The sequence below is a fragment of the Triticum dicoccoides genome, chromosome 7B, assembly GCF_002162155.2.
Source record: "Triticum dicoccoides isolate Atlit2015 ecotype Zavitan chromosome 7B, WEW_v2.0, whole genome shotgun sequence".
In the NCBI taxonomy this organism is placed as follows: domain Eukaryota; kingdom Viridiplantae; phylum Streptophyta; class Magnoliopsida; order Poales; family Poaceae; genus Triticum; species Triticum dicoccoides.
The window spans coordinates 687,110,952-687,124,128 of NC_041393.1; the positions used below are offsets into that span (position 1 = coordinate 687,110,952).

Here is a 13,177-nt window from a genome sequence, read left to right on the forward strand (position 1 = left end):
CCCGTCGCCGCCCCGCCCCGCCCCGCGCCGCACCTCACTGTCCACCGCCGGCCCCTGCCCCTCACGCACCGTCGCCGTCGCCGTCCCCGACACCGTCGCCGTGAGCAAAATTTTTGCTAATTTAATTTGATGTTAGTAGTAGTTAATTTAGATGTGTAGTTAATTGAGTTAGATTTTGTTATTTTTTGTTAGATTTTTTTGTAGTTCATAGATTTTTTTTGTTAGATGTGTAGTAATTTAGATGTGTATATAGTTCATAGATTTTTTCTGTTAGATTTTTTTATATTGCGTAATTAATTTGTTTATATTGTTTTTAGATTTTTTCTGTTAATAGATTTTTTGGTAATATTATTGTTGAATATGCATTTTTGTATGTTCATATATATGCAAAGATCGAATATGTCAATTTTTTATAATTTTTTTATGTTCATAGAATTTTTATGATTTTTTTCTGTTGTAATTTTGTTCATAGAATTTTAATGTTTTTTTGTTCATAGTATTTTCTTTGTCAATTTATGTATATGTTCATATTGTGTATGTATAGGAAAGTTGTGCATGATCAAAGTCATTTATGAATATGTTCATATTTAGAATAGAGGAAAAAGAAAAAAAAGAGAAAGTGTTTTTATAAGTAGTTAGAAAAATAATAGAACTATAGTTAAACTAGTTTATTTTTAGTAAATACTACTTTATTTTATTTATAGTAAGTGCTTCATATATAGTTGAACTAGCTAGTTGATTTAATAAACTACTTTATTTTACTATATATAGAAGTAGTTTGTTTTTAGTAAGTACTACTTTATTTATTTATAGTAAGTGCTTAGTAGTTGAACTAGTTGATTTAATTAATAAAACTACTTTATTTAACTATATATAGAAGTAGTTACCGCATCGACGTCGACGATGCCTAGCCCGCATCCTCGTCGTCGTCGACTCGGCGGTGGAGGCCTGCTTGATCAGGGCCATGTTCGGGACTAGGCTCCGCCGGGCTGGTATTGGGAGGTGCTACCTTCCGGGGGACGTAGGTTGGTGAGGAGGCAGCCCGTTGTTGACCCGATCCTTGTTTGGTGGCAGTCGCGTGGGCCAGTGACGCTGCCGAGGCTTCCGGACACCGCGGAGGTGGTACGTCACCGCGTCAGCGAGGAGGACGAGCACGTCCGTCACTACATGGTTGCATTGGAGGGCAGGTTCGACAATACTTGGCAGGTTCTTCAAGGATATCACTGGACCTATGATCCTGTGATGGTTCCTTATCTTTGGGTGTCCACCGCCCGCGACGATACCCGTCGGGCGCTACGGTTCTAGCTGTATTAGCGATGCTATATGTATGGTAGTATTCGAGGAGTATTAGTGATAATATTCGACGATGTACGGACACAGGAGATGATGTGTTTTTGGTTATAATTGAATGCATGCTAATTTGAATACTATTTTATTTTATGATTAGGTTTTTCTTATTGAATGCTCATATTGGAAAAGTACTCCTACTTTGAATGCTAAAATTGAAGAGCAGTCTATGCATAAATCTAGGAGCCCCCTCCATCATCCACGCCGTCGTGGGGGTAGCTTTTCCTTCATTCCCGTGTGCTAGACAATTTGGTGTAATAATGCACTCGGGAATGAAAGGAGGAGCTACCATCACCGATAGTCAACCCGTGATTAATAATAATAATCTAATTTAGGTTTTTTAGTACATATATTTAATTGTACAAGTTTAATATTTGAATTACGAACATAGGCCGGAAATGTCGTACTCGGACGACAAAAACCGCCCGGGGGAGTGCGACTGGTGCCACGACGACCGAGGTATGTGCGGCAGGTTCCTTGAGCTGGACGAAGATCAACGCTTCAGCATTAAGCTCGAGGAGACCTTCGATGTTCATACGGTACGCAACGACGACAATAGTTTTTTCATAATTAAGCACGACTTCAATTATTTTAACGTGTATTTTTCATCTTTTCGAATTCGACTAGCTTATCCCATGCTATGCAAGACGCTATGTCTTGGAGAGGATGGGTTTTGAAGACCATGAAAGTATGGAAACCAAAAAAATTCACCTAAGGACCCATCATGGTGTGGATTTTGAAGTACAGTTGTACAATGCTGAGAGTGTAACCCATTTTAGTTGCAAAAATTGAGAAGCACTTTGCAAGATGTATGGTTTTGATGAGGGTATGCTTGTCACCATGGATCTTGGTGATCCTACAATCGAGCAAGACAATATGGACATTTGGGTCCTTGTGGATACACCTCCAATTCTTCCTCCACGTGAGCTTAACATAGTTATTAAGTAATTTATATTGTTTATTTCAAAATAGTTGACATCTTATTTCCATTGACAGCTTATTTTCATTTTTCAAAGAATGTGCGGAAGATGGTAGACAAAACCCACTACACCGATGGCTCCGAATTAACTTATAAGGAGAAAATCATCCGATCGCATTTTGTACTGATCTTGAGAATTACAATGTCTACAATTGAACTCCTCAACATTATGGTCAATACGTGCCACTAGTGCACGTGTTGAACTACGGTAACTACCATGGAGATACCCTGGTAAGATTTTTTACTATTACGACATCCGTGCATCTTTTTGCATACTTCTAAAACTAGTACATCATTGCTAACTACGAAGTTATTACTATGTTTTTCAACAGATAATCCCGAACAATTGTGTGCCTCATCTGAAATAACGCACGGTTGCCTTGATGTTTTGAACATACAACCAGGTCGTCCTATGAATCTCAACTGTCCATACCGGATTTCTAAAAGAAGTGGAGACATGACAATCAAAGAATGGAAAAAAATGTATGAACAGTCATAAGGAGCTTCTTGGAAGCAAAAGGAAGCGAAGCGCAAGAATTGGAGACAGGATGATCTCCATTCTTCATAATGGAGAGTCAGGGTCTATATTGTTTTATGCTATTTTATCTTAAGTGTGTTTAGGTCTACCTGATACTGATGATGTGCTAAGAACAATTATGTAGGATTGGGTTCGACGACTATGAGTATGATGATCGTATGACTTGTTATTGATAATGAATAGAAGTTGTATGATGATGCATGATTAGTAGGACTTGTTATTATATATGATGATGTATGATGCGAGCATGAAGAGTTATTATATATCAGCGGGTGAAATGAACATAGCAGTAGCGTTGGTAAACCAAGCACGATGATAAGAGAGGACACTTCTTTCTATTAGCTAGCTAATAACAACCTAAATTAACCCCCAAAACCCCTAAACCAGCCACTTTCAAAAAAAAAAACCTCAGCTGCGGCCAGCTTCTGACGCGTGGATGCCTTTTGGTCCCGGTTTATGTCACCAACCGGGACCAAAGGGCCCCCCTGCCTGGTGTCCCGGTTCGTGTATGCCCATTTGTCCCGGTTCGTGTAAGAACCGGGACTAAAGGGGGAGGCATTAGTAACGACCTATTAGTCCCGGTTCAAGAACCGGGACTAAAGGCCCTTACAAACCGGGACAAATGCCCCGTTTTCTACTAGTGAAGGCATTGAGAAGATACTAGTCCAACTTGTGGGAGCAGTTATGAAAGTTAGATATCTTTTAAATCTATTTGTGGTTCTTGTTTTCGTTGGTTTTGCTATTCTAGTCAATTGGTGAAAGTACTTCAATGTATCAAAAGAATCGTTGATGAAATAAAATAAGAAGGCAGCCCAAAAAATGCATGCGGACGAGATGCGGCTAAGATGAGGCCTCGCGTTGGGCGCACGGTTTATGCATCCATGAAAACGGCCGAACACCGCCCGGTGCTATACCCAAAGTGATGAAATTCGGACCAAACGGATGCCCGGGCCGTAGGTTAGAGTTGGCCTAATTGCCAACGGACACGCACACACTCATAACTCTCCTCCCCTCCACTCTCTCTCTCTCTCTCTCTCTCTCTCTCTCTCTCCACCACAGTGCACTACCCACATTGCTCTCTCTTGATCTCTTCTCTCTCCTGGCTGCCTTTTTAAGCACCTCTGCGCCCTCCACCACCTTACACAGCACAGCACAACCTCACTGATTCATACGGCTAGCAAGCGAGCTTAGCCAACCACACGCCTCCTATCTAACTCCCCCCGGCCGGCCTTCTCTTCTTGAGCTCCGACCGACCACTTACTCGGGCCATGATGAGCGGCGGTAGGATGAACACAGCAGCGAGCGACGACTTCCGCTTCGCGGCAATGCAGCCACCGTCCAGGCCGGCGGAGGAGGAGACCAGCGCCACCAGGGCGCCATGATGTACGACAACTTCGACTTCGCGGCGGCTGCCGCCGCCTTCGGCCAGTTCCAGGACGCGCCGCACCACCAGATGCTTGGGCTCCCGCGGAACGGGAGCGGCGCCTGTGGGCTCGTCCCAATGGCTCCGCCGACCATGCCCAGGATGCAGCTGCAGATGCCGCCCATGGCCATGCACGGCCAGGGCGACGTGTACCCGGCGCCCGGGATGGTGAAGCGCGAGGGCGGCGGTGCCGGGGACGCGGGGAGGATCGGGCTGAACCTCGGCCACCGGACCTACTTCTCCCCCGGGGACATGCTGGCCGTGGACCGTATGCTGATGCGGTCCCGTCTCGGCGGCGTGTTCGGGCTGGGATTCGGCCGCGCCCACCACCAAGCTCCTCGGTGCCAGGTGGAGGACTGCAAGGCGGACCTCTCGGGCGCCAAGCACTACCACCGGCGCCACAAGGTCTGCGAATACCACGCCAAGGCCGCCCTCGTCTCCGCCGCCGGCAAGCAGCAGCGCTTCTGCCAGCAATGCAGCAGGTCAGAGTCAGACCCCATAGATTCCCATATCCCTCTCTCTAGAAACTAAGATGACTCATGTTCTTGCACAAGTATACTCCGTATAGCTTAGCTAGGTTGCAGCTTGGCCAGTGGGAACTGTTTGCCTTTTCAGTCTTCACTCTGTTTTTGGTTCATCTAGCTTGTCCGTGTTAGAGACGACCCGTCATGTCAAATAAAAAAGACAACACAAAACACTACTCCATGCATGTAGCACAAACATGAGCTTTTCCTTGCCGTTTTCCGGTCCTGGGCGATCGATCAATGGAGACAGGGTCACGAAAAGAAAAAGAGATTGAAAAGGGAGCGTTCTTTGGTCTAGCTGCAGACTCCAGACCGCTGCGTGCCCTGGCCATATCTCTGCTTTTTCTTGCATTGACCAATGTAGTGTGGCGGTGCCAGTGGCGACTAGACTTTTGCATATGGGTTCACACGCATGCATCACTTGTTGAGCTAGCTAGAATTTTAAGTTATCTTTTGGTACATACAACTTGAATTTTATGTTTCAGCTTTCTTAAGTCTGAGTCGACTGTCTCGGTCTTGCATGAAGATTCCTACAAATAATTTCTTTTCAGCTTTTTTTTCTTTGCATACTATACCACTTGATTGAGATTTGATTAAATCTCAATCAACTGAGACCTAGACATGCCCAAGCTAAACATAAAAGGCGTGTAATTCGGATTGGATTTAGGTTCCACATGCTCACGGAGTTCGACGAGGCAAAGAGGAGCTGCCGGAGGCGGCTCGCAGAGCACAACCGTCGCCGGAGGAAGCCGGCGCCTGGCAGCACGGCGGCGTTGTCCAAGGATTCGGCTCCACCTTCCAAGAAACCCAACGCCGGCGCCATCTCCAGTTCCTACACTGCCGACAACAACAGTAAGATGACACGGTCGCTTTATCTAATTCCTAGTGCAACGATCATCATTTATCGGGGCTAATTTGTACGTACGTACGATCTGTTGATCAGCTTTGAGCACGACGAAGTCGACCATCTCCTCCAACACGAGCGCGATCAGCTGCCTCCAGCAGAGCCAGGCCAGGGAGGTAGCCTCGACGAGGCCGACGACGCTCACCCTCGGTGCGCCGCTGGAGGAGGACGATGAGCAGCAGCAGATCAGGAACGCCATGCAGCTCCACCACCATCAGGAGCAGCAGCACTTCATCACCTCCCTCTTGCACAACAACATCAATAACAGCAACATTCTGTCGTGTTCCTCGGTGAGCTCCAGCACGATGCCATCGGCGGCGGTGGCGGCCAATGGCGAGGTCTCCGACCAGAACAACGACAACGCCAACAACAGCATGCATATGTTTGAGGTGGACTTTATGTAGATGTTGAATCTTGAGCATTAGGCTTAACATAATTATGATCTAACAACAGTTAGAACACCACAGTAGATTGTAAGTGGAAGTGTTCTGTTTTCACCGGTTATAGGGCGAGGTCGAGTGCATTGGTGTATTGGTGGGGTTAAACATCAACGAAACAGTGTACTAATTCACCCTTTTAGCAGCTCAGTTTATAGTGAACTTTGAGATAGTTTTAGCCAACAAGTAAGCAATGGAATAACAGACCAATAAGCACAATGGCACAATATTTGTACCTGAAATAACCTCCACAAAACGGGAGTGAAAAATACGGGCACGGACGAACCGTCCCATACAACTTTCACTATGACAATCATGGAACACGGTCTTATCTACTTCCTCCGTTTCTAAATATAAGTCTTTTTAGAGATTTCTCTACAAAATACATATGGAGGTAAAAGACAAGACTTATATTTAGAAACGGAGAGAGTAGAAACTATACACTCAACACCTTGCCAACGAAATCACAAGTGGCAAGAAAACAACAAAACAGAGTTAATGCGCGTTTTGTTACCTCCGATAACCTATGAGCTACTCTCAAACCGCTTAAGCAAATGGCACGGAATTAGGTAGATTATCAGATAGATAAGCTCGCAATATATACAAATCAAATTTCATCTCAACAGATATTTTTTGACCCAGTGTGCATGACTGATACGTCTCAAACGTATATATAATTTTTAAAGTATTTCATGCTATATTTATATCATTATTGCATAGTTTTGCCATCAATTTTTTATCTTTTTCTAAACTAACATATCAATATAGTGCGCATTGTCAGAGGGGGGAATCAATCTTCATCGACCTCTCCATCATCCCTTGCTGCTCCTATGATGATCCGACAGTAGTCCATCCTTGGGGCTGGAGGTTTTTTTTTATGGGAACATTGCATTCCATTAAACTTCAGCCAGATCGCTAGCAATAATGTTCATGATACATGGAGGAGCATCACCCTCCCAGAATGAGTCTGCATTCTCACAACTCACACCAAACCTTGCCAACTCATGAGCAACAGTGTTACAAGCCCGCCGGCCAAATGAGAAATTAAAGGAAACAAAGTTTAAAATACTTAAACTCCTAGCTTCTTTCACCAGCACACCAATCGTCGACTTGTCATACTCATAGCTGTTGAGCGCTTGTACCAATACTGAAGCATCAGACTCGAAGATGATCTTGTTTGCGCCCACCCTGATGGCGCCATCGATAGCAGCGAGACAAGCAACAGCTTCAGAATGCAGAGGAGACCTCAAATGCACTGAATTACCCGCGCCAGCAGCAACGAAATCGCCCGCCTGATCGCGAATGACATAGCCCCATCCTCCAGAACCACTGATCTGGGAAAAAGCCCCATCAAAGTTCACTTTCACAAAGTTCTCAGGGGGTTTAACCCATCTGCTAAGGTCAGGTGGTTTTGGTGGCTTATCTGGCACCCTGAGCATCAAGAAATCCCACTCCCAGGCTTTCCACTCTGTGGCAAATAGTTTGGGTATTTGGAACCACCTCCCCCGCATTGGCCTTGTTCCTTACATTCCACCATTCCCACATAAAGATTGTAGCTTTCAACTGTATATTTTCGTCACACTTCCAGAGCTCCTCAAACATATGGTGAGCCGAGCTGCAGGGCAGGAGCTTCTCACGCGTCTCCCCCAGCCCCAGCCTCCCCCAACACTCCTTAGCATGTTTACACTTTAGAAAGATATGGCCACCGTCTTTATTTTTCCTGTGACAAACCGGGCACGAGGTGTCCAGCTCGATCCCAATCCTCACGATTTTCATCCTGAGTGCCAAGCTGTTGTGGGCTAGCCGCCAGACAAACATCTTCAGCTTGTTTGGGACTCTCATCTTCCAAATGTGGTTCCAATCAAAATTTACCTGACACTTTCCCGTACTCACTCTGGAGCAGGCAGCATCACTGCCACAGCTTCTATCCCTGAGCATTACCCCCACTTTGTAGGCAGACTTTACAGACTCTGGGGCTGGAGGTTTGTACATGTACCTATGTGCGCTCTCTGTCTCCCTCTCTCTCTCTCTGTTCATTTCTTATGATGATTGTGATGATGGGCTTTCTTAATGGATTTGAATTATGTGATGTATCCCTCATATTATCTTTTGTGGTGAATTAATTGAATATCGCTCATCTATCAGTTTACTTTATGTTGGATTGAATCTTTTGGGAGTCATGGCTAATATAACTTACAGAGACCAGTACTGACATTGGGGTAACTCTTTTGATAATAGGTTAGAATCATAAAGATCATATGGTGTTCTTGAAGTATTAACTTCCGCGGCAGCCTGTGACATTGGGATGGTTCAATAGATTAAGATTAGAAATATGACTTTGAGGCGGTTGGCTATTTGCACACATACACGATCTCATACTACTTTGATCTCATAAAAAAAGAGAAATATTGGGGTGCTTCTTTACTATGTGTTTTGAGGCCATATCATGTGCTAGTAATTATGTTAATGATCTTGAGGGTAGAAACTAGTGAAAGTATGAACCCTAGGCCTTATTTCCAAGCATTGAGGCGCCATTTTACTCATTTTTACTAATGTTTACCTTGTCCTATTTTCTTCCAAAAATCCAAAAATATTGTTATCATCCAAACTGTTTATCTATCACTTGAGTATCAAATGCTTCACCAAACTAGTGCAAATATACAATTAACAACTATATTAGGTGTGTTGGGGAAGAGACTACTTGTATTTAATTGCAGGCTTGTTTGAGAGGCATCACGTTCAACCTAACCTCCCATGGATTGATACACTTTAGGTCATCCACTTAAGGCCTCGTTTGGCACAGGGGGTTTCGGGAGGTTTCGAGAGGACAATCCCCGCGAGGGCCAGAAACCCCACAAAAACTCGACGGCCCGTTTGGTAACCGGGGTTTGTGCAGCCCAATTCCCTTCTTTCCCCTTCAATCCCCTCCTACCCACACGTTTCAGGACCCTCGTCGAGGGACTCACGGAAGCACATCCCCGAGCGCAGCGCACGCCTCACCCACCCGCCGCCACCAGGTTCTCCACGCGCCACCATCCGCAGCCTCCTCCACGCCGGCCGGAGCGCCTCCCCTCCTTTTCTCTGGTATGTAACTCCGCGCTGCCCCCTCCCGCCCCCCTTTGCTGGTCATAGTCTAGGGTTCTAGACCTCGACCGAGCATGCTGGTGTTCGAGTCATGGGCGAGGCATGCGCTGCGCTCGGGGCCAGGCGGCCGGACGCGGCCGTGCAGTCTCTGTGGGTTGCGTTGGCCAGCTGCTCGCCGGAGAAAGCCGCGGGGGTCGCCAATCTCGATGCTGGCCATTACGTCTGCGCAGCTGCACAGGAGCAGCACCAGGCTCAGAAGTAAAGTAGCAGGAAATGAGATGACTGCTCACCTAGTCATCTCAACAAGATTGGTTTTCTCTACTGGATCCTTGTTCACATAATTGGGAATAATTAGTACAGTAGCACTCATTAGTAAGTATATGTAGTAGATCATAGATGCATGGAGTTGTAGTGCAGAATAAAAATATATGATCAAACGCTTTTTAAGTTTATTGTTGCAATGGCCATCTTCGGAAGCAGGAATTTTACAGTTTGATTCCTACATAAATCATCAAAAAGGGAAAAAATATTTATGCTCCAGAAAGGGTCTTCATCAACCCAGTTGTGAAACGTTCATATCTTTTGTATAGCCAATTACAAAATATTCAGAGCAGTGTGTCATCAGCTCTTATTAATCTCCTGTCAGCAACTTGGTGTACAACCGGCTTCTTTGAGCACTGATTGTAGAGGGAAAAGGGCATCAATGAAACTCTGTTTAACCATTGTGCTTCGCTCAACACCCTGAACTAATTATTTCTCCTAAAATGTGCGCGAGAAAACAAAAAACTGTAATCTGACTCTACATATTGTGATAATTGTTAAATAATAATGCCAATGTAATATTGAGTTGTAATATTCAGTTGGGGTTCAAGTGCTGCTGTTATATCCGTGGTCGTTTGTAAGTTAACAGCTGCTACTGCTAGTGTAAGGTTCATGGTAGAACTGTACTATACTTGCAACTATTAGTAATATGACATGTCAAGTTTTTACTGAATTTAATTTCCAGGGCAATATTTCATTGCGAGCTTTTAACACATTCTAAGAATTTTAGAAGTCCAGCCGTATTCTAGTTAGTTTCAAATGTGCTTTGCTTCACTTTGGAAGATGTCAGTTGTTTAACTCTGTGATCTGCTCGAGATTATTTTTGTTTTGTTCTGATTTCCGAACCTTGTGCTTCCGCCTTTCACGATTCTGTTGAATTTTCCATTGAGCTAGGCCTTGGTTTAATTCCATCGTCTTGCTGTACATGTGTACTACTTTTTTCTGTTGAATTGTTTTGATCGGATGTTGGGTGCCAACTGATACCTGATCGTTGCCGTTTCATTTCATACAATTCCTTGTCACTATATCGGTTGATGAGATATTGATTTCAAGTCATGCAATATTTCTGGTGGGAAAAACTGTTACTAAATTATTCCCTAGAGCAACTTTGTCTCATTTTTATTAAGTGACCTTTACAATTCTGCAGCAAGGATGTAAGGGGAGTTTGTTACATTGGAAAGATTGGATTTTTAAATGTTCTACAACATGTTATGTCAATATGACAAACCCTGCCTACCAAACAGAAATTTTAAACAAAGAGGAATGTGGATGGAGGGGTTTTGGGTATTCAAGGGGTTTTGAGGGGATTGGGTGGAAGGAAGGGATTCACCCAATCCCCTAAAATCCTCCCCTCCCAAAACCTCCCCAATCCACTTCTACCAAACAAGGCCTAAGGGAAGTTTCCTTTGTTGGAGGGCCTCCTCACTTCCTTGTGTCGTTTGGCGGTGAACTTTGGTATATTATATGCTTTATCTATAAAGCGAATGAAAAGCCTGTTTCACGAGACCATTGCACCATAAAACTCCAAAGTGTAATGTTTCTTTACACATTCGTAACACAGTTGTCCAATAAGATTATGACACACTCTTCCTAAAAAAAAGTTGATGACACACTCAATTGTAGTTTTTTTTCTTACACAAACACTACTAGGGAAAATCCTAGCAGTAGCGCGTGTTTAAAGCCTATCAGTAGCATGGGGAACCACGCTACTAGTAAGGCGCTACAGCTAAAGGTTAGCAGTAGCGTCGGTTGGACCACGCTACTGCTACGTCGACTTAGTAGCAGCGCGTTCCACTATGAGCGCTACTGGTAATTAGTAATAGCGCTTCTCCAAGCATGCGCTACTACTATTATTCCGTATTTCTTTTTTATTTCATGGTGTATTCATACATCTTTATACAAGTTTTCATACCGCAACAATTTAGAGAATGATTTTACACCATAATGAGTTATTACATCAGTAGGAGAAAGAACCGTGGACTAGTTTTAAGTGGAGGGACATCCACTTGAAACCAATCCGCGGTTCTTTCACCCAATGATACAATAAATATCATCATCATCATATAATTAACAACTTATCATCATAATTCATCATTGTCATATAACACCTCCTCATGATCATCGTTTTCATCAATGAGACATCACATACAAGTTGGTCACTAGACATAATCACAACTACTCATCATCAACTCTCATAAACATATTGTACCTCATAGGACCTACTACATTCTCTTAGGACCTACTATATTATCTTACGTAAAATAGCATAAAACAAGATAGCCCCTGACTCTCCATTATGGAGAATGGAGATTATCCTGTCTCCAATTCTTGCCTTTCGCACAATGTTGCTTCCAAGAACCTCCTTATGACTGTCGATACATTTCTTCCATTCTTTGATTATCATGTGTTCACCATTTTTAGAAATCTGGTATGCACGGGTGAGATTCGTAGGACGACCTGGCTGTATTCAAAACATCAAGGCGACCATTCTGATACATCAAATGAGGCACACAATCCATCGGGATTTTCTGTTGAAAAACATAGTAATAACTTCGTAGTTAGCAATGTGGTTCAGTTTTAGAAGTATGCAAAAGATGCATGGATGTCATAATGGTAAAAAACTTACCAGGATATCTCCATGGAAGTTATCGTGGTTCAACACGTGCACTAGTGGCACGTATTCACCATAATTTGGAGGAGTTCGATAAAATGCATTGTAATTCTCAATTTCAGTACAATATGCGACCAGATGATTTTTCTCCTGATAAGTTAACTCAGAGCCATCAGTGTAGTTGGTTCTGTCTACCATCTTCCGCACACTCTTTGAAGAATGAAAATAAGCTATCAATGGAAATAAGCTGTCAACTATTTTGAAATAAACAATATAAATTACTTAATAACAATGCTTGAGGAACTCATATAGCGTTAGAATTGGAAGCGTATCAACAAGAACCCAAATGTCCAAATTGTCTTGGTCGATGTTAGGATCATCAAGATCCATGGTGAAAAACATACCCTCTTGAAAATCATGCATCTTGCAAAGTGCTTCCCAACCCGGGCAACCAAAATTGAATACACTCTCAGAATTGTATTGATTTACCTCAAAATCCATACCATGACGGGTGCTTAGGTTAATTTTCTTTGTTTCATTCCTCTCATGATCTTCAAAACACATCATCTCCAAGACATAGCATCTTGCATGGCATGGGATAAGCTGGTCGAATTGTAAAAGACGAAAATTACACATTGAAGTAGTAGAAGTCGAGCTTAATTATGAAAAAAAAAGCACTTAGCTCGTACCGTACCGTTTCACAATCGAAGGCCTCCTCGAGCTTAATGCTGAAGCGCCGACCTTCTTCCAGGTGAGGCCTGTCGCCGAAACCCCGGTTGTCGCCACACCAGGAGCACTCCTCGGGATCTTCTTCGTCCGACAACATTTCCTATGTTCATAATTCAAATATTAAACTTGTACAATTAAATTTATGTACTACAAAAACTAAATTAGATCATTATTATTCATCACAGGTTGACTATGGGTCTGTCGAGTCTTTTTTTGAAAACTCTCAGCTCACGTGGTGTATATATTCGACCATCGGTGATGGTAGCTCCTCCTTTTATTC

The 13,177-nt window shown here is 43.6% G+C and overlaps 1 pseudogene; it reads left to right on the forward strand.

Annotated features, from left to right (window-relative positions):
* The first annotated feature begins 4,023 nt into the window (after nucleotides 1–4,023).
* LOC119340982 lies at nucleotides 4,024–6,290 on the forward strand (annotated as a pseudogene).
* Nucleotides 6,291–13,177: the final 6,887 nt, after the last annotated feature.